This window comes from Heterodontus francisci, chromosome 14 (assembly GCF_036365525.1).
Source record: "Heterodontus francisci isolate sHetFra1 chromosome 14, sHetFra1.hap1, whole genome shotgun sequence".
Lineage (NCBI taxonomy): Eukaryota > Metazoa > Chordata > Chondrichthyes > Heterodontiformes > Heterodontidae > Heterodontus > Heterodontus francisci.
The window spans coordinates 71,767,088-71,789,860 of record NC_090384.1 but is presented as its reverse complement, the minus strand read 5'-3'; positions in this window follow the sequence as shown (position 1 = coordinate 71,789,860).

Genomic DNA, 22,773 nt, shown 5'->3' with positions numbered 1-22,773 from the left:
CCTGCAACCAGGGCATACCTCCATGGTGTCCTCGCTTCCAAGTATTATCCCAACAGTGGGCACCGCTCCTCCAATTGGAGAGCAGCTCCTGAGGGTGGGCGCCAGTCTCTTAAAGGGGTGGGAGCCCCAACAACAACTAATTTAGTTGCTGGACGGTTGAAAAATGCAGCTGGGGGTCCCACAAATGGTTGAAGTGGGGCTGCCCCCAGTTTTCAGGCCTGTTGTCAGGGCCCAAGCCGTGCCAATAAAAATCCGACTCAAGTGTCTGGCTCTCAGAAGGAGTTAGCATCTCATTGGCAGTAGTACATCAGGAGAGACCAGCTGTACCAGGCCACTGAATTACAGCTGTGAGCTCTACCTATGGGGGCAAGGTGGTTTCAAGCCTTAGACACCCCCAAAGAAAAAGAGGTTCATTTTCAAAATGTATTTATTTGTGACTTTAAAACAGGGGGCTGCTGGGGACATTTTTGAATTCTTTGCAGAGATAGGGTAGCATACATCGCCCTGCTCAGCCATTCATTTGCTGCAGTACACAATCTCTTCAGTGGGTGCCCAAGTTGCACCCTAGTGGCATGGATGCCCATCATTGTGACTCAAATAGGGAGACATCCCCTATTTCTAGCATCTTTGGCAGGCGACTGGAGGAATTCCCTCTGTTGAGTAAATCCTTTATCCTTTAACAGATTTGAAAAGCTAGAAAGAGAAAAATGGCTGATAATTCACTTCATTTATTATTGACAAAACATTAACCTTAAACACCCATACAGAGCAGCACACATCAGCCTTACATCTAACACTCACGTACATACATTTAATGAGGAAACGTGGCCATAACTTTGCCAAGGCCGTTCCTGCCATCAGTTCTTGAAGGCAGCAAAAGCTCTTTTCTAACTAAGTAAAAACATCGCATCTCTTCTTATATCATTTTCTTTATGGTTTGCTTCTTGGTGAATGCAACGCTATCTGATGTTTTATGACGATTCAGTTGCTTGAATAGATTGTAAAACAGAGATGAGAGGCCTCATGTCTTTTCACGCTACTGTTACTTCCTATCATTGCTGTCCTTGATGGTACAACCGATGGATGCATGCTCTACAGCAAGTTATTACTTTTTCTCTTACAGCAATCTCCTTCCCTTACACTACTCCTGCTGTGATAAAACACCTGTATTTTAAAAGCCTATGTGCTTGAATCTTTATAACTCTTTAAGCTGAATATTTATGTTCTTGGTCAATACAGTGTTCTTGGTCCTGAAATTCAACCATCTCCAATATTATCAGCATCAATGTAAGGAAAAGACAGGTTTTCTGAGACTGCAATTCCAATATATTAATATTCTTATACCTTGGCATGTGCATCTGTCTTCAAATTTACCTCATACATTATAGGGTTTCAGCCACAAAATGAAGAATGGTTTTGAACTGGATGGGACATGTCAAGGGTAAGAATTCCACCAGTCACTGTGTGCAATGGCAATGTAAATGCATTAGTGAAGGTTTCCTATTTTCTGTATGTGTAACAAATTCATAAATGCATTCTCTTAGAATGTACTTGCCAGAAATAACAAACAATTGAAATCTTTAAGAATGCTTTTACTATACTGCTACAGGGAGCAACCAGTGGAATTCTGACCTTAGTATATGCAAGGAGGTGTAAGTCATCTGTGTTTTACAATCTTTTCTGTCACTTTGGTCTGTTACTTAGTTTTATGAGCTGGTTCTATTGAGCAGCTTAATTCACCAATTTCTACATAGTTCTTTCATCTTGTGGCATGTTGCTGTTAGATGTTAGACAATTTTTACTTAGTTCTAATGTCTTGTTATATTATTTCTGTCACTTTTAGTTATAGGAAAAGGCAACCCACTATTGATGCTGTGCCTTTATCTATCAATGACAGCCAATATGACAGAGGAAGATTTTAGCATGAAATGAGATGATATACATGCATAGGAATTAAGTAATGGGATTCTGTCATGCTTAATACCACCAAAGCATCATTGTTTGATCCCTGCTGGTAACTTAGAGAGGATTGTCCTCAGGCAAGATTACTCTTTTGACAAACTAGTTACAAAGTGAACCAAGTTTTCTAAAAGGTGTTATTTCTTGCTATCTGGGAGTGCTTGTAACTCAGCCGGAAATCTGAAAGTTGCACACAGAGGGCTGGATTTTGTGCAACCGTCAAGGGCGGGAATGGTTGCGGGGGGGTGGGATGCGCCGAAGAACTGCAATGCAGCCATTGGCCCGGAAAACCAGCATTGTGATGTCTGTTCTGGATTTTGTCAGTGGCGAGAAAGCACAATGGCGGCACTCTCGCCACAATGTCACGGGGACTTATTTTAAATTGCTGAGGTGCTGATTTAAATGCATTTTAATATCATTATAAGTGACTTTATGTCCAATGGCCGATTCTGTGATAGGCGGGCAACACTGACATACCTCCAGTTTCATGATCAGTAAAACCTGGCGGCACAAAGGTGAGAGGGCACATTGATGCAATGGGTAGGCAGCTTTGAGCATTGCTGCATAGGGGAAGAGGGGGGTTTGGAGGCCATTGTGGGAGTGCTTTGCTGCAGGCTTTGCAAAGGGGTCCAGGGTAGTGGGGGCTCGGCATGGAGGCTAAATGTATTTTTGAAGGGGGGGACGGTAGAGGTGGGGGTCAGTATGGGGTAGGCAAATAACTGTATGAAAGCTTGTGTGAACACGCAGCTGGAACAGAGGTTGGACCATCGTCCAGGCAGGGATCTGAGGTCCATGAGCACCCACGCCGATAGAATTTGCACATCCTCGTGTACCAAGACGGGTAGAGCTACGCATGAAGGCGGCAAGATAGAACCCCATAATGATTCATTTGCAGCCATCCTGGAGTCCATTCACAGACTGTGAAATAAAGGCTCAACTTAATGCCTGAACTCTGTCGCGTCCTTTCCATTTGTCCATTTGTGGTCCCTGTCTTGTGTGTGGATGCAATGTGCACTAGTGCCCATGGGAGAGCATTTGTTAATAAAGGTTCCCATCATATTGGCATATTAATGAGAACTGTGGTCACATAGGCATTGCCCTAAAGGAGAAGATGAGGTCTACATCTCACAATTAAGGAATAATGTTGCATGGCTTGCAAACAATGAAGCCTAAAGATTTCAACAAAGCGTCTTTTAATGACTTAACACAAATAATAAATACACATGAAACCTAAAGTGTTGCTATTGTCAGGCAAACCCCCGCACCTGCCAAGACTGAGGCACACATGATTTTAAACATTCTTTAAACCTGAGAAAGCCTGTGTGAATGTGTTTTTATGTCTTATAATTGGAAAATTGTGAACAAGGATTCACAAAAAAGGGGAACACAAAACACGGTGTGTTTAACATAAAACCCTGTTACAATAAGACCAGGTAAAGACAGCCAAAGACCCCTAGACACATGTCTCACCTGGTTGTAACACTATGTGTTCTTTTTAATCTGTTTGCGGGTCGGCCTACGCATTGTGATCCCAGCAGCAGCAGCTGGGCTAGAGGCAGGCTGCTGATCATGCTGCCCCTTGGCCTGTGATGACTTTGGCGGGTGTCCTCTAGCTGCCTGAGGCCTGGAAGGCCCCAGCTTCCTGGGGTATCCTGGACTGGTGCAGAACTCTCCTCAGGCGATGCGTCTGCTGGAGCTGGGCTCACTGGCGGAAGGGCTGAGGAGCCACTATCCACGTTTGGAGTCCCTGAGCTGAGCCCCCAGATGTGGCAGTCAGCCTCTCCTCCTCCCGTTGAAGGCTCTCTTGAGACTCCCTGTTCACCTGAGAAGGACCAGGAGCTGCAGAATAGAGGAAGTAATGCCCTCATAGACCTGAGACATGGCAGCTATCATGGCATGGATGGACTCCTTCATCATCTGTTCATGGCTGCACATGGCCTCTGGCATCGCCGTTTGATTTTGCCCCAACCCTCTTTGCAACTCCAGCATGCCTTGTGCTGTGGAGACCGGAGGCTTATCATCATCCTTGGGGCTCAGCATGGGCCTGGCCACCCACAGTCCTCTGACTGTTGGAGGCCTCAGCTGTCTCAGCCTCCACCACCTGCTCATGTGCACGTGTGGTGCTATCACCAGCTTGTGACCCAGATTCTGAAGCCGAACGGTTACCCAGTCAGGTGAAAGTATCTGCATTGGTGGTGGGTGCAAGATAGTCATGGGACAGTACATCCCCTGAGTTGTCCTCTTCCTCAGAGGTGGACGTTGGTCCCCAGTGTTTGCAAACCCCTGTGAATGGCTACCTACCTGAGAAAACACAAACATATTTGTGTGAGGCTGTGCAGTTCTCCTGATGCCTAACAAATGTTATGTGGGTCTCCAACGTTGATGAGTATGTCAAAGGGAGATAATCCTCACTCTCTTGCGTAGGGATTCCAATCTCCCCTTACCTAGCCAGTGGCCACCCTGGGTGCATGCCAGCTCCAAGGCCTCTTTCTCAGCGTAGGATGTACATCTGGGTCTCCTACATCTGTCCGGGACATCTCCCTCCTATTATGGTTCCTCTTGTCCTGCAAGAGGAAGGGGCTGGATTTTACATTGGAATCTGTGGCGGGGGTGGCCAAAAGATCATTCCAGCAGTGGCCTGCTACAGAGTCCAACGGTGGGAGGGCTGGGCCCGGTTTTCCCCTTTGCAGTGAGGCTCCGTGGAGTCCCCCCGCCGCTGGACGATGGGACCTGGATTAACATTTGGTAATTAATTAAATACATACATTTAAATACACTTACCTGCTATCCAGCAGGCCACTATCTTCAGAGCAGCAGCTGGCACTCCAATGCCTTCACTTTCTCATCTGGGGAAAGCAGGCGCCGCAGTGGTGGGGAAGGGGGAAACATGAAATCTTTAGTGCCGGGGGTGGGGGGAGCGGGGTCAAAATTTCATCATTTGTGTAGGGGATGGTGGGAAGGGTTGAACTGTGAACTTTGTTAAGTTTGTGGAGGGGTGAAGGTCATATTTGAAAGTTACTTGTTTTGTGGGGGAGAAAGGACAGATACTTAATTTTATTGTTATTGGGGGTTGGGAAAGGGGTGATAGAATTTTGGTTTGAACAGGGGGGGTGGTGGTTCCCTTTAAAAGTTTATATTAGCTGATAGGCTGGCTGCCCTTTAAAAATGGTGCCAGCACCTGCGCACAGGCAGCTGATCTCATGGCTGGTGTCGGAGAGCCTGCCTGCCCCCGCAAGTGATTGTGGGGGTGGGGCGGGCCGACTGGGGTATTTAAATGACCTTCCACGCGGGAGGTCGTGGTGGGTATGACAGCGCATGGCTCGTGCGTGCAGGCTGCCATTGTTTTTGCCTGTGCCACTCCCAGCGGCAGGCAATTAAAATCCAGCCCGAGGATGGAGATGGTAGAGAATGGCACAGAAATCAATATGACAGTTCAGCTCTTTTCAGCCCCTCAACCCCTATTAGGAATCTAATATATCTCATGCCAACACTCGCTGTCATGGGAGTTAAGCGGTGGCGGGGGTTGGGGGTAGGTGGAGGGGAGGTGACATATGAAGGAAGGTGGCCTGTGGCCAAGAGACATCAATACATTTGTCAGGAAGAGACAGAACCCTAGGCACACAGGCAATGCCTCAGCACTGCTACCTTCCCTATGTCACATGCAATCCTCAAGAAGGTGACTGGTAAAGAGCACTCACCTTGGCTGATTGCAGTAGATCATTGACCCTCTTCCTGCACTGGACCCAGTTGCACTGGGTGATCCCACAGCTGCTAACCTCCTCTGCCATCTCCACCCAGGCTTGCTTGGTCTGGCGAGGACCTCTTCTTGCCATCGTGGGGTAAGAGAACCTGCGACCATTCCCTTGCAAGCCTTCACTTCACTTACCTTCAGGGAGTGAGAGGAGCCGGACCTGCGAGGGAGCAGCTAACAGCTTCAGGAGTCGGCGCCACTGGCCGAGTTTGAAAAAAATAAATCAAACAGTGACATTACCGGAAAGCTGTAAGGTGATTGATGGGTGAGTAACTGCTGTTAGGGAGTATCTGTAAATAGCTAGGTTAGTGCACTACTGTTTGGTGTGTGTGTTAATAGCTAGAAATTAGAAAAACATAATATTAAAACTAAAATTTAACTAACTACCTTATAATTAATCAAGACATGCAAGCAGAAGGGAAGTAAGAAGCTGGTGAGTCTAGTGTTTTGTTTTATTTTGAAGCTGTAAGGTTTATTGTATTACCAGGGTTAAATTAGTACAGTAAGTGCCGGTAAGGAGAGGCATTAATTTTAAAAATAATTAATTAAATAATTAATTAGTTATCTAAAACACAATCAGGATGGCAGGGCAGGTGATGTGTTGCAGCTGCAGTATGTTGACACCAGTGGTATCCACGGCAACCAAGTCTGCAGTAAGTGTCTGTGGCTCGAGGAGCTTCGGCTCAGAGTTGATGAGCTGGAGGCTGAGCTACAGACACCGTGATGCATCAGGAAGTTATCTGGACACTTTGTTCCAGATGGCATAGGGTAGGGTCTTCTTATTTGGTCAGTGGTCAGGGACAGGAGGGTGTGACTACGAGTGAGGTGGGTAAAGGGATCGAGAAGGCAGAAGTGGATGCACCTCAGTCCTTGCATCAGGTTTGAGGTTCTTTCAGCTTGTATGGATGAGAGTGAGGGCTGCAGGGTGGATGAGTGAACTGACCATGGCACCGTGGTACAGAAAGCCATTCAAGTGGGTCGAGTAAATTGTAATGTAGTGGTAGTATGGGACAGTATAGTCAGGGGGATAGATACAGTTCCCTGCAGCCAAGAGCGAGTTTCCAGAAGGCTGTGTTGCCTGCCCAGTGCCAGGGTTTGGGACATCTGCTCAGGGCTGGAGAGGAACTTGCAGTGGGGGGGGGGGGGGGGGGGAGGGGGGGGCGAGGAGATTGAGGATACAGTTGCTGTGGTCCACATGGGTACCAGGGTACCAATGACATAGATAGGACAAGGAAAAAGGTTCTGCATAGAGGGTATGAGCAGCTAGGGACTAAAGCAAAAAGCAGGACCTCAGAAGTAATAATCTCTGAATACAGGAGCAAGGATTCTTACTGCAGCTATACAGGGCCTTGGTGAGACCATATTTGGAGTATTGTGTACAGTTTTGGTCTCCTTATCTGAGGAAGGATGTTCTTGCCATGGAGGGAGTGCAAAGAAGATTTACTAGGCTGATTCCTGGGATGGCAGGATTGACGTATGAGGAGAGATTGGGTCATCTAGGCCTATATTCACTAGAGTTTAGAAGAATGAGAGGGGGTCACATAGAAACCTTTAAAATTCTAACAGGACTAGACAGGCTTGATGCAGGGAGGATGTTCCCAATGGCTGGGGAGCCCAGAACCAGAGGTCACAGTCTCAGGATACGGGGAATGTCATTTAGAACCGAGATGAGGAGAAATTTCTTCACTCAGAGGGTGGTGAACTTGTGGAATTCTTTACCACGGAAGGCAATGGAGACCAAGTCATTAAATATACTCAAAAAGGAGATAGATGTATTTCTTAATGCCAAAGGGACCAAGGGATATGGGGAGAAAGCGGGAACAAGTAACTGAATTAGACGATCAGCCATGATTTTTTTTGAATGGCGGAGCAGGCCCGAAGGCCGAATGGCCTACTCCTGCTCCTGTTTTCTATGTTTCTATTACCTGAGCAATTAGCAAATTGTAATAGGGTAAATAAGATTAGAGAGTTAAACGTGGCTCAAAGATTGGTGTCAGAGAAATGGTATCAATTCATGGGACAGTGACACCAGTACTGGGGAATGTGGGTGCTGTACCATTGGGCCAGTCTTCATCTGAACCGTGCTGGGACCAGTGTTCTGGCGAATCATATAACTAGGGTGGTAGAGATGGTTTTAAACTAAATAGTAGGGGCGAGGGATCAAGTGAGGGATGATTTAAAGAGGAGAAGGCAAGATAGCAAGGTAGCAATAAGGGAATTGATAACCTGAGTGTGGCAAGACGGGAAGATTGGAGGGAAGCAAAACTGGTAACAGGAAGTATAAAAGTAGTAAGCAAAATTAGAAGACAGCCGAATCGATGGCAAGCATCAAATCGGATCATAATGTGGAATAATGTTAAAAAGACAAAGTTCAGGGCACTCTATCTGAATGCACACAACATTCACAACAAGGCAGATGATTTGAAGGCAAAAATAGAGATAAATGGGTATGATTTAATTGCCATTACAGAGATGTGGTTACAGAGTGACCAAGACTAGGAACTGAATATTCAAGGATATTCGTCATTTAGGAGGGATAGGAAAAAGGATAAGGAGGTGGGGTAGTGCTCTTAACAAGGGACAATATCAGTACATTAGCGAGAGAGGATCTTAGATCGAAGGATCAAGATGTAGAATCAATTTGGCTGGAGCTAAGAAACAGCAAGGGGCAGCAAACATTGGTTGTTTATAGGCCATCAAACAGTTGTAGCAATGTTGAGCACAGTATAAATCAGGAAATTAGAGGTGCATGTAATATGGGTAATACAGTAATAATGGGCAACTTCAATTTAGATGAGAAATAGGAAGATAGATCCTTGGGGGCTTCCAGAGTTAAAGGTGCAGGAGCAGAACTTCAGATTCATTCGTTGTATTCGTAGGCTATTTTTTACATTGCAGTTTGTTAACATTTGCATCTATATTTTACTAGTATGACTTAACATTTCCATGTGATTTATTCACCAACCTGAGTTACTACACTGTGGAGAATCTGACCTTTTGAGGGCTACAGGATATATTGGCTTTTTGTCCTCCATGTTATTTTTGTAGCACTCATGCCTCTGCTTCAGAGGTTGTTGGTTCAAGTCCCACACCAACACTTGAACATGTAATCTACACTGATAATGAAATGCTGTAGTGAGGGTGCCAGTTTTTGGAAGAGATGTTAAAGCAAGGTTCTCATCTCCTTGTTCTGATGGTCCAGGTGGTTGTTAAAGATCCAATGACACAATTCCAAGAACAACTGAACAGCAGTGAGTTTTCCCATAGCCCTGGCTTACATTCATCTTTCAACCACAAAATACTGTTTATGGAATCTTTTTGTGCACAATATGAGCTGGATTTAGTGAAGCTGGTGGGGCTCTTTTTTTATTCATTCATGGGATGTGGGTATCGCTGGCCAGGCCAGCATTTATTGCCCATCCCTAATTGCCCATGAGAAGGTGGTAGTGAGCTACCTTCTTGAACTGCTGCAGTCCATGTGGGGTAGTTACACCCACAGTGCTGTAAGGAAGTGAGTTCCAGGATCTTGATCCAATGACAATGAAAGAACGGCGATATAGTTCCAAGTCAGGATGGTGTGTGGCTTGGAGGGGAACTTGCAGGTGGTAGCGTTTCCATGCATCAGCTGCCCTTGCCCTTCTAGGTGGTAGAGGTCGCGGGTTTGGAAGGTGCTGCCTGAGTAGCCTTGGTGCGTTGCTGCAGTGCAGCTTGTAGATAGTACACATTGCTGCCACTCTGCATTGGTGGTAGAGGGAGTAAATGTTTGTGGATGGGGTGCCAATCAAGTGGGTTGCTTTGTCCTGGATGGTGTTGAGCTCCTTGAGTGTTGTTGGAGCTGCACCCATCCAGGCAAGTGGAGAGTATTCCATCACAATCCTGAATTGTGCCTTGTAGATAGTGGACAGGCTTTGGGGAGTCAGGAGATGAGTTGCTTGCTACAGGATTCCAAGCCTCTGAACTGCTCTTGTAGCCATGGTATTTATATGGCTACTCCAGTTCAGTTTCTAGTCTATGGTAAACCCCAAGATGTTGATAGTGGGGGAATCAGCAAACATAATGCCATTGAATGTCAAGGGAAGATGGTTAGGTTCTCTCTTGTTGGAGATGGTCATTGCCTGGCACTTGTGTGGCGCGAATGTAACTTGCCACTTATCAGCCCAAGCCTGAATATTGTCCAGGTCTTGTTGCATTTCTACATGGACCGCTTCAGTATCTGAGGAGTTGCGAATGGTGCTGACCATTGTGCAATCATCAGTGAACATCCCCACTTCTGACTTTATGATTGAAGGAAGGCCATTGAAGCAGCTGAAGATGGTTGGGCCTAGCACACTACCCTGAGGAATCTCACAGTGACGTCCCAGAGCTGAGATGATTGACCTCCAACAACCACAACCATCTTCCTTTGCGCTAGGTATGACTCCAACCAGCAGGGAGTTTTCCCCCTGCTTCCCATTGACTCATGTTTTGCTCAGGCTTCTTTACGCCATATTCGGTCAAATGCTGCCTTGATGTCAAGGGCAGTCACTCTCACCTCACCTCTTGAGTCCAACTCTTTTGTCCATGTTTGAACCATGGCTACAATTAGGTCAGGAACTGAGGGGCCCTGGCGGAACCCAAACTGAGCATCACTGAGCAGGTTATTGCTAAGCAAGTGCCGTTTGATAGCACTGTCGATGACGCCTACCATCACTTTACTGATGATCAAGAGTAGACTGATGGGGTGATAATTGGCTGGGTGGTATTTGCCCGCATTTTGTGTACAGGACATACCTGGGCAATTTTCAATGTTGCCGGGTAGATGCCAGTGTTGTAGCTGTACTGGAACAGCTTGGCTATGGGCACGCCAAGTTCTGGAGCACAGGTCTTCAGTACTATTGCCAGAATGTTGTCAGGGCCCATAGTCTTTGCAGTATCCAGTGCCTTCAGTCATTTCTTAATATCACGTGGAGTAAATCAAATTGGGTGAAGACTAGCATCTGTGATGCTTGTGACTTTAGGAGGAGGCCAAGATGGATCATCAAATGCTTCAGCCTTATCTTTTGCACTGATGTGATGGGCTCCCCCATCATTGAGGATGCGGATATTTGTGGAACACCTCTTTCTGTTAGTTGTTTCATCGTCCACCACCATTCTCGACTGAATGTAGCAGGACTGCAGAGCTTAGATCTGATCAGTTGGTTCTGGGATTGCTTAGATCTGTGTATCGCATGCTGCATATGCTGTTTGGCATGCAAGTTGTCCTGGGTTGTAGCGTCAGCAGGTTGACACCTAATTTTAGGTATGCCTGGTGCTGCTCCTGACATGCCCTCCTGCACTCTTCATTGAAGCAAGGTTGATTCCCCACCTTGTTGGTAATGGTAGAGTGGGGAATATGTCGGGCCATGAGGTTACAGATTGTGGTTGAGTACAATTCTGCTCCTGGCATCGGGCCCCCCACCCCCACCCCGGTTCTATTTAACTGTGTCTGGGCAATTAACAGCCTAGCCGGGAGCCCCATCCCTTTAAAAGCGGGATCCCGCCTGCAAGAGCTGCTGGCCAATCAGAGGTCGTCAGCTCAGTAGTATTGACAGCTGCACTTGGAGCAGTGGCCACTGCCAGTACTACAAGATGAGAACTGGTCCCCATGGGGACATCTCCAGAAGCTGCAGCACCTGCATCATTGCAGGGGCAGCCTACGTCACTTGGCTCCATTGTATGATCGCTTAAGAGTGATATCCCTTTAGGAACTCAGTATGCTAACGAGCATATAGTGCCAGGATGTAGTCATGTGACTAGGAGCCATAGGCACTCTGCAACTGTAACTCGCTGGACAAAGGTACTGTATAAAGTTTGCTCTGTAGTGTATATAATAGTTAGCTGTTAATAAACCTGTTTGACAGCTTCAAGGAATTGGAATCCACATAACACATGGAGTTACTTAAGATAACACAAAGAACACATGACATGATGGCAGCTATGGTGAAAAAATAAGCTATAACCTTGGAGACCACAGGTGAAAATAGCAAACTAGTGAAGAAACTTTTTTAAAAAGTACCTGAAAAGAGTGAAAGAAATACTGGCCCAAACGGTGGAAAGAAGAAAAAACTTACCTCCAACTGTGGGAGACAGAGCACTGAATGACAGGCTGAAAATACATTCCTGTCACCAGGTGAATCATTGTGCTGATGGTCGAGCAATCCTGGTTTTAAAAAAAACTTTGAAATGCCTAAAAAATTGATTTGTCAAAGTCTCCCTGGGAGAGGAAAAAAAGGGGAAAGCCCTTGAATTGCCTATTGAACAGCCGTGTAAACATATAGGCTGAAGTGCTGAAAGCAAAGTCAACAAAGAACACTGTCAAGCACCTTGTACTCTCCATCAAAGCAGCTAGTCTAAGTAAAAGAGAGCTTCTTAAAGGGGAAATAGTGCAGAGTTAATGGAACAATAGTTAATACTAACTATAATAATAGCTTATAGTTAAAGCAACTTTTAAGCCACAAATAGAACAGTCATAATAAATACAGTGTTGCAGGCACACACAGAACTGAACAACGTTAAATATAGAGCAGAAAGCAAAAGAACAGCAGAAAGATGGATATCAAATTTCCCAGCACGAACTGCAAGGCCATTGATATCCTATCCGAGTTTAAACTTTTTAAACAAAGAATGTAGTTATGCTTCACAGACAAGTGGTTGCAGAACTAGAGAAGCAGGCTGTGAAAATACTGCTAGCAGTTGGAAATGAGGGGTTATACAGAATCAATACCTGTGGCTTATCCAAAGAGGACCAGAAAGACCCCGCAAAGATATCGAAAGTGCTAGAAGATCAGCTTTGGATGAGAGTGAATTTTAGAATTCATCACCTGGAATTGATGTCCTACAGGCAACAGCCAGAGGAATCAATAGATCAATTCATCAGTAGATGCTGTAGTAAGGAAATGACTGCGATTTTCCAGAAACTGAGTTGCTGGAGCAAATAATGGAGCTGGTGATTGTCTCAACGCCTATTAAAGTGTTTCTAAAAGACCTCTTGGGAACAAGAAAGGTCACAGCATTAATGCACTGAGAGAAGACGGCAGGAAATACGAAACCATTGTAGCTGGACAACAGTATCTGCAAGCATTAGATGCAACCGAAAGTATCGGCATGATAACCAAGTTGCCAAAAGCAAGCAAGCTGTGTAATAAGTGTGGTCTGTCCCACTCATTGCAAAGTTGCCCTGCAATTCAAGGTGTGCGATGCAAAAGGATGCTGAGCTCGCCTATGCAAGAAATCTGGCTCCAAGGATGTAGTCAGAAGTCACAATAGGACACAAACAAACAGAAGACAGGAGGAGCAACATGGCAAAGCAGCAAGGAGAGCACTAGAGACCTGTGTAAACACAAGCCGATACACAAAGTCCACAGCGAAATAGACCTGAGACAGGACTCAGAGTGGAGCAATTCTCAGCGAGAAGATGAGAAGGCTTTTCACATTGTGAACCTGACACATTGGGCTGAATTTTATGAGCATGCTGTAAATTGCGGCGGCGCACTCTGACCTCGCTGGCCTGCCCACGTGGAGCAACTGTCGCTGAGCCCCCGCAATATTTCTCGCAGGGGCTCATTTAAATGGAGGAGGCAGAGCGGCCACCCCCTCTACATCATCTGGGGCGGCTGCTCCAACCCAGGCAATGGCGTCCGGCACTACCGTGCAGGCGCCGGCACCATTTTTAAAGGGCTTCAAACCCTTAGAAGTATTTTGAATTTTTAAAGGGAACCAAAGTGTAAAATTAAAGTTATACGTTAAACAACATCTTCACTCCTCTCACCCACACCTGCAAGGAATAATCTATTCATTAATAGCCCATCCCTCCCCCAAAAAACTTTTATTCAGATCCCGACCTTCCTCCACCCCAACCTTTAATATCTTTAACCATCAACCCCTACCCACCATCCCCCCCACCAATCCAAAGAGTTTTCCCTGCTCCCCCCCTGGACAGCAGAGGTGAGGGTGTGGCATAGTTGAGCTGTTGCTGGATTTCCAGACCGCACCATTTGATGCTGGCCAGTCTGCAAGCGGGTTCCAGTCTTTGGAGATTTCCCCTTGGCAATTGCCTTCAGTCTCAATATCACTCTCATGCTATCTCATTCACAAATTTCACTACATTGCCAGCAAAACACTGTCCTTATTAACAATTCAAAGAAGCTTTAGTAGGAAACATAAATACTCATTTTAGATAAAAAGAAAAAAATAACTTGCTAACACCATAAGCCTGAAATAAAATCACAAAAAGTTTGTCTATCGGCACCTGAAAAGAGAAGCGGTAGGCTAATATTTCACTCAGAGAATGTTGAAGGGAACAAATTGTGTTAGGCTGCTGAAGGGAGCACACAATACATGTCTGGTCATTAGAATTTTGGCCAAAGTGGGGATGAATACTAAATGAAGAAAGAAAAGTCTTGATGTGGTTGACATTGACTGCAAAAAATTGAGATGAACCTAAATATCTGCAGCGGGAAATGAGCAGAAATATAATAGCTGAAGCTCCAGTTAAACACTTCACATTGAGCCCCAGGCTCCCAACATAGGAGGAGGTCGCTGCAAGGGAACATTTTCCAGAGGGTTACAAGCAATTCATAGAAAGAATAAGTACTTCATTCTAACTGGTTTAATTTTAATGGATTTCTTATTTAAATGTTACTTTAACCAGCAAATTTTCAAGACAGGTGAAAAATTCAGGGTGGCAGGTCTAATCAACTGCATTAAATTAGTTGAGTCATCTACTATTTGCCAGTTTGGAATTCACAGCCTTTAAAAAAAAGTGAATGATCTGATTGCTCAATTTCTGTTGCCTACTCATTCATATTGGTGCCTACTGCCTCAATCTAATTGTTTTGATTCATTAACCTTTAATAAATTGGATACTTGATTGTTAATTTAACCGTTTTTTTTTCATTCCTTTATAGGATGTGAGCATCGCTGGCGAGGCCAGTATTTGTTGCCCATCTTTAATTGCCCTTCAGAAGGTGGTAGTGAGCTGCCTTCTTGAACCGCTGTAGTCCAGGTAGGGTGTTCTAGGTTTTGACCAAACAACAATGAAGGAATGGCAATATAGTTCCATGTCAGGATGGTTTGTGGGTTGGAGGGGAACTTGCAGGTGGTGGTATTTCAATGCGTCTGCTGCCCTTGTCCCTCTAGGTGGTAGAGATCATGGGTTGGAAAGGTGCTGTCGCAGGAAGCTTAGCAGGTTGCTTTAGTGGTAGATGGTACACACTGCTGCCACTATGTGTTGATGGTGGAGGGAATAATGTTTGTAGATGGGGTGCCAATCAAGCAGGCTGCTTTGTCCTGGATGGTGTCTTTAGTATTGTTGGAGCTGCACTCATCCAGGCAATTGGAGACTATTCCATCACACTCCTGATTTGTGCCATGTAGATGGTGGACAGGCTTTGGGGAGTCAGAAGGGGAGTTTCTTGCTGCAGAATTCCCAGCCTCTTGTAGCCACAGCATTTATGTGACTGGTCCAGTTGAGCTTCTGATCAATGGTAAGCCCCCAGGATGTTGATGGTGGGGGATTCAGCGATGGTAATGTCATTGAATGTCAAGGGGAGATGTTAAGATTCTCTCTTGTTGGAGATGGTCATTGCCTGGCACTTGTGTGGTACGACTGCTACTCGTCAATTATCAGCCCAAGCCTGAATGTTGGCCAGGTCTTGCTGTACACAGGCACAGACAGCTTCAGCAAGTGAGGAGTCATGACTGGTACTGAACACTGCAATCATCAGCCAACATCCCCACTTCTGACGTTATGATGGAGGGAAGGTCATTGATGAACAGCTAAAGATGATTGGGCCTAGAACACTAACCTGAGGAACCCCTGCAGCTATGATTGACCTCCAACAACCAGAACCATCTTCCTTTCTGCTCAGTATGACTCTAATCAGTGGAGAGTATTCCCCCTAATTCCCATTGACTTCAACTTTGCTAGGGCTCCTTAAAGTAGCACTTGGTCAAATGCTGCTTTGATGTCAAAGGCAGTTACTCTCACCTCATCTCTGGAACTGCGGTCCTTTGCCCATGTTTGGACCAAGGTTGTAATGAGGTCAGGAGCTGAGTAGCCCTGGCAGAAACCAAAGTGAGCATTAATAAGCAAGTTATGACTGAGTAGTGCCACTTGATAGAACTGTTAATGACACCCTCCATCACTTTACTGATGATTAAGAGTAGGCCGATGGGGCCGTAATTGGCTGGATTGGATTTGTCCTGTCTTTTGAGGACAGGACATTCCTGGGTAATTTTCCACATTGTCAGGTAGATGCCAGTGTTGTAGCTGTACTGGAACAGCTTGGCTAGGGGTGCAGCTATTCTGGAGCACAAGTATTCAGTACTACAGCTGGGATGTTGTCGAAGCTCATAGCTCATATCCAGTGCCTTCAGCTATTTCTTGATATCACATGGAGTGAATCAAATTGACTAAAGACTGACATCTGTGAGACTGGGGGCCTCATGAGGCGGTGAGAGCATCCACTCAGCAGTTCTGGAGATGGTTGCAAATGTTTCAACCTTGTCTTTTGCACTGATGTGCTGGGTTCCCCCATCATGGAGCATGGGGATATTGGTGGAGTCTCTACCTCCGGTTAATTGCTTAATTGTCCATCACCATTCACGACTAGCTGTGACAGGGCTACATGTGGGATCAGTTTTCTCTGTCTATCCCCTCCTGTTTCTGCTGTTCAGCATGCATGTAGTCTTGTGTTGTTGCTTCACCAGGTTGGCACCTCATTTTTAAATATGTCTGATACCGCTCCTGGCATGCCTTCCTGCACTCCTCATTGAACATGGTTGATCCCCTGGCTTGATGATAATGGTTGAGTGAGGGATATGCCGGGCTCTGAGGATACAGATTGTGATTGAATAGAATTCTGTTGCTTTTGATTACCCACAGCACCTCATGGATGCCCAGTTTTGAGCTGCAGGATCTGTTCTGATAAGTCCCTCATTCAAGCCAGTCACCAGTTTTTGCTCCTTGGTCTTGTGGTGGTCTAGGTGTGATGTCCCAAAGTATGCCACTTTCAGGTGTGATGCCTTTGAAAGACATAACACAATGGACTTAGGCTGACTATCTCAACAGATGTCTGTCAGTTGTTTCAAGAGAATAATTCTTGATGAGCTTTTGTTAATGTTACTAAACCGCTCAATAAATTTCAGTTGCAATGTCAACTGAACAACCCAATTATATCTCTCATTGATCTATAATAAAATGCCAGCCTTAGCTCGCTGGCAGAATTCTTGTCTGTGAGTTATAAAGTTAGGGGTTCAAACCGCACTCCTGGATTTGAGCATATCATCTAGATTAACACTTCTGTGCCATACTGAGGGAATGCTGTGCTCAGTTCAGTGCATGTTAACTGCTGCATTTCCTACAATACAAATATGACTATACTTTGTTACAAAAGTGCTTCCTTTTTTTTATTTTGAGGATTTGTGTTAAAACTGAAACGATGCCATGGATGTGTTTTTTTAACCAATTTCACCTACAGGACGAGATGGCGTTTGAAAGCTAACTGTGCTGGAGGCCACCTGTGATTTGGGCTCAGAAAACAGCAGAACCCTTGGTGACCTGCTGAAAAATGGTTACAGAGAAACCATGGGTCAAGGTTTATGGAGGTCAGGAGGTCGACTCACTGTTTGGGGTTTGAACATTGTTTTCAGTTTTAGTTGTGGTGAACTGTTTGAAGACAGTTGGTGTTTTCCTGCCAAGGAGAAAAGAAATCACCCAGCTCACTTCCTTCTCCACCTTTTTATAGAAATTCTATCAAATTTCAGTGTGGAAGAGAAAAAATCCGAGGTGCTGTATAGCTCCTGAGGAACTTTAAAAAAAATCCAGCGATTCAAGTGTGTGCCGGCGGAAAAACCTTGATGCCACATTTCTCCTAGAAAGCCGACTAGAATAATTCTCCAGAATGGACTGCTTCTTAAACGATCCCAATGACCCGTCTCCATATACCTGGATGCCAGACCAATAAAGGGACAACTGACCTCTTTCTATATCTTCTTTCTTTTTCATCAAGAATTAGCAAGTGTTTTCTTCTGTCTTTTTTTTTGTAAAAGACCTCTGCAGAGTGAATTTCTGTATTTTTTTCCTAACTGTGTGCGTGTGTGCGTGCGTGCGTGCATGCGTGTGTGTAATTGGGGAATCTTTAAAAAGGGAACTTATATATTTTAATTGGTGTGTTAATGCTTTGCTTTCTTACTGGTTAAGTCTTGTTTTATAATAAACTGATAATTTTGTTGTTTATTAAAGAAACTTGGCTGGTGCATTTTATTCTGGGATAAAAAATAGAGTATATGATTGGCTATATCGGTAACTGGTAAACATTTAGATAGATGTTGTGACCTGTAGAGAAGTGAAACTAGAAAAGACAGGGCACTCCTTCCACCTTGGTTGTAGCATCTTCAAAAATATATAATTGGCTGTGAAGTGATTTGAGATGTCCTGAGGTTGTGAAAGGCACTCCATAAATATAACTTGTTTATTAATTACATATTCATAGCAACTATCCTGGAATAATGCATATAAACTACGATGGCACCGGAAATCTGCATTTTGCCATGAAACAAAGAAAATATTTTTACCTTTTCGTAGATCCATTTATAGTCTTTGTACTTAGAGGTGAAGCAATCTCAGTCTTAATTAAGCAATTATTATAAGAATTTTTATTGTAATTCTAAGAATTGTCATTACCAGGTGAGAAATGTGTCTAGGGGTCTTTTACTGTGTTCACCTGGTCTTGTTGTAACAGGGTTTAATTTTAAACACGCTGGCCAGAATTTTATGGTGGGTGGACGGGAGCAGGCCACTGACATAAAAGTCGGTGGCGAACCTGCTTCCGCCTCACCTGGGGATCCGTTCTGTAGTTTACAGGTCCCCAGGCTTTAAGTGTTCTGAGGCGGGACTTCCACCCGTTTGAGGGAGGATGTCCCACCTCATTGAACAGCCAGCCAATCTGCATGCTGGCAGCTCTTAGTCCCAGCAGCACCACTGGGAGCAGTGGCTACTTCTGGGAATGAAGCCCAGCATGAAGAGAAGATGCCTGGGAGCCAGGAAGACAGGTAGGTTTTGGTTGCCTTGCCTTGGGTAATCGGTCAGGCCCCGGCAAGGCAAGAGTGGTTGGTTTGGGGGAGGGGGGCTGGGCGTGTTGGTTGCTGGGAGTGGTTGGGGTAGCAGAGGCGGCCCTCCATTAGGCACCCTGTGCCCGATGAGCAGGCCACCCCTTCGGACGATCGCAGCGCCTGCTTTTTACAGGCAGTTTTTCCCGGCTCCAGGACGCCTGCTTGCCACACATAAAATCCAGGTGGAGGTGGGCGAAGGCCCTACGTAAAGGAGGGCAGAGGCGGGAGTGGGTCAGGAAAGCTTCCCAGAGCCTTCCACTCCATTTTACGCCACCCCACACCCCCCACCCCCACCACCATCCAGCTCGTTGGGGTGACGTAAAATTCTAGCCACTGTATTTTGAGCTCCCACTTTGGTGAATCCTTGTTCACCACTTTCCAACTATAAGGCAAAGAAATGAGCATAAACAGGCTTTCTTAGGTTTAAAGAAGAAAAGTGAAATTTATTAAGCCTTAAACTTAAACTCTAATACTGTTATTGCCTACAGATATACGACGCACCCATGCTAGTATGCACACATGCAAGTATGGACAGAAAAGAGCAGAAGAAAAATAAAATGGAGAGGTTTGAGGCAATATCGAAGAGTTTCTTGTTTACTGTGCTTCAAGCTCACTGTAGTCATTCTGTAAGTAGTCTTGCTTTTCGTTGGGGCCCAGTATTCTTCTTAAATCTTGTTTACTATAGGAGACTTTTCTCTCTTGGGGTTTATGTGTCTTCACTGGTTTCCGAAGTTAGTGAGAGCGGGTTGGGAGCAGACAGGAGAGAGATGTTCTCAGTCCAGGAGAACACAGCTTGCTGAGTTCAAAATCCCTGTTGGAAGTTCAAATTCAAAAAACTCCAACAGTCAGCCAGTCATGTGAGCAAACTGGTCCAACCACGTCTGTTTGTGTATTCGGCCATCTTAGCAGTTAACCTGGAATGCTAGCCTTTCCATCTTCAATGTCTGGTTATCAAAAGTCTATTGTGGATTAGATTGGAGCAGGGAATAGCTGCTTTGTCCTTTCAAGTACTGTTTGTTGACATGTTTAGATTTTTTTTTAGATTTAGAGATACAGCACTGAAACAGGCCCTTCAGCCCACCGAGTCTGTGCCGACCATTAACCACCCATTTACACTAATCCTACACTAATCCTATATTCCCACCACATCCTCACCTGTCCCTATATTCCCCTACCACCTACCTGTCCTAGGGGCAATTTATAATGGCCAATTTACCTATCAACCTGCAAGTCTTTTGGCTGTGGGAGGAAACCGGAGCACCCGGAGGAAACCCACGCAGACACAGGGAGAACTTGCAAACTCCACACAGGCAGTATCCAGAATTGAACCCGGGTTGCTGGAGCTGTGAGGCTGCGGTGCTAACCACTGTGCCACTGTGCCGCCCTATGTTAGTGTCTCTGTCCAGCCAAAGTCTCCAATTGTTTTTGAAAGCAAGTTCTTTCTTCACCATCAACAATTTAAAATCAGTGTTTATGTGGTGAAATTAATTTTCCTCATTCTTGGCAGGTGGGGGTTTGCCTGACACTTCCGCACTCAGGAGACTGAAATGCAATTTGAAGAAAAAAATGGTGCATTTCATTACAAGGTTTGAGAGAAATATAAGATTCAGAAAGAAAAAGCATGCATTTCTCTCATTCATTTCCATTCATTCACCAATCTTTAAGCCTATTAAAAATGGTCTTTTCTGGGTGCCAGGGCTGTTTTAATTTTCCCTTCTTTTTCTCAGGAGAGGTAGTAATGGGTGGGTCTATCCTGAACTCTCTGAGTCATGCAAAGACTTTTGACTTCAGGGGATGGGTGGTTCCCTTTTCCTCTAACTCTGGGGGAGGAGTCTTTGTTACTCTCCCCTTTGTTTTCTGGGACACTCCTATTTGTGCAGATTTAACTGCACTCTCCTGTGACACTTCGACTAGGTGAGGCATCACCCATACGGTTTCCGTACCCCCTAGAGGCCTCTCTTTGTCTCTACAGGTTCCTGAAAATGGCGCGGTGGTGCAGTGGCTAGCACCGCAGCCTCACCCCTCCAATAACCCGGGTTCAGTTCGGGATACTGCCTGTGCGGAGTTTGCAAGTACTCCCTATGACTGCATGGGTCCCCTCTGGGTGCTCCGGTTTCCTCCCATGTACCAAAGACTTGCAGGTTGATAGGTAAATTGGCCATTGTAAAAAATATATAAAAATTTGCTCCTAGTGTGGTAGGAGAAATGAGGGAAGGTAATGTGAGGTAAAATGGGATTAATATAGGATTAGTATAAATGGGTGGTTGATGGTCGGCGTGGACTGAAGGGCCTGTTTTGGTGCTGTATCACTCTATGACTGTGACCTTTCATCAGAACTGGCAAAGGTTAGAAATATAATAGACTTTGAGCAAGCGAAAGGGGGTGGGGGAAGAAGAACAAAAGGGAAGGTGTGTGATAGGGCAGAGGGCAGGAGAGATTAAATGACAAGAATGTCATGAAACAAAGGCAAAAGGAGTGCTAATAGTTTGTAGTAAAACTCAAAGCATTAGTCCAGAGAGAGTGCTAATGGCAGAATAATGAACAGCTCTGTCCAAAAGCATTAACATGAAAAACACATTTAAGACAGGCACTTGGTTAAAAGACAAAATAAAATAAAAAAAGACTGTCATGAGAACAGGGTGGTGAATTAAAATGGCAAGGAAGAGACCTCTATAATGGGGAGAACAAACACAGATTGGGTAACTGCTTTGCAGAACACAATTAGTCCTCAAGGTTGATGTGGAGCTTCCGGCATGCTTGCCATTTTATTTCACCACCATGCTATCATGCCCACATTTCTGTCTTTGGCCTGCTGCAGTGTTCCAGTGAATCACAACGCAAGCTTGAGAAACAGCACCTCATCTTCCGATTAGGCACTCTACAGCCTTCTAATTTCAACAATCACCACAAATGCTGCAGACCTGCTGAGTATTTCCAGCACTTTCTGCTTTTATTTCTTTTCCAGTTTCATTTTATCCGTCAAATTTGGATGAATATCTTCATGCTTAAATTCAACATAAATTATGAAAAAGGATAACAAAAATACCACCAAATAGCTAATATGTCATTCTTAATTCATCTCAGGCTGTCTAGAGTCACCTTAAAATAAATTGTTTTTCAGCTGAGCTATTCGGCAAATAAGCTCAGACTGCCAGTTCTTATTAAGAACAGGTTTATTCAGAATGCAGCATTGAACAATAATGTTGACCCATTTAAATCCAAATGTTTTCAACAAATAACACTTCAGCATATCAGCCTAGCTGCATTGACTGGATTTGGTTTCTTCTGGACATTAGATTAACATTCTATGTCCAAATGTCGATTCAGAGCTAGGATGATGAAAGATTTTACAAGGTGGGGAAGAACTGTTCTGGTCATGATTTGTAGTGACATGATAAATGCATTCAAAAAGAATGTGTTTTTGATGTTGCTATATGTACCAGCATTTCTTTTCACAACATATGCTTCTTTGTCTTTTTGCCAGCCTTTTTCTGGTTGGCAAGATGTAACTAGTGGGGTGCCACAGGGTTCGGTCCTCGGGCCCCAACTATTTACAATCTATATAAATGACTTGGATGCAGGGATAGAAGGTACTATAGCCAAATTTGCAGATGACACTAAAATAGGTGGGACAGTAAGTTGCAACAAAGAAATAAGAAATCTACAAATGGATATGGATAGATTAGATAAATTGGCCAAAATTTGGCAGATGGATTTTAAGGTGGATAAGTGTGAGGTTATCCACTTTGGTCAGAAGAATAGAAAGGCAAATTATGACCTAAATGGAGAGAAACCTCAGAATGCTTCGGTGCAGAGGAATCTGGGTGTCCTGGTGCATGAATCGCAGAAAACTAGTTTGCAGGTACAGCAGGTAATAAGGAAGGCAAATTGAATTTTGGCATTTATTGCTAAAGGAATAGAGTGTAAAAGTA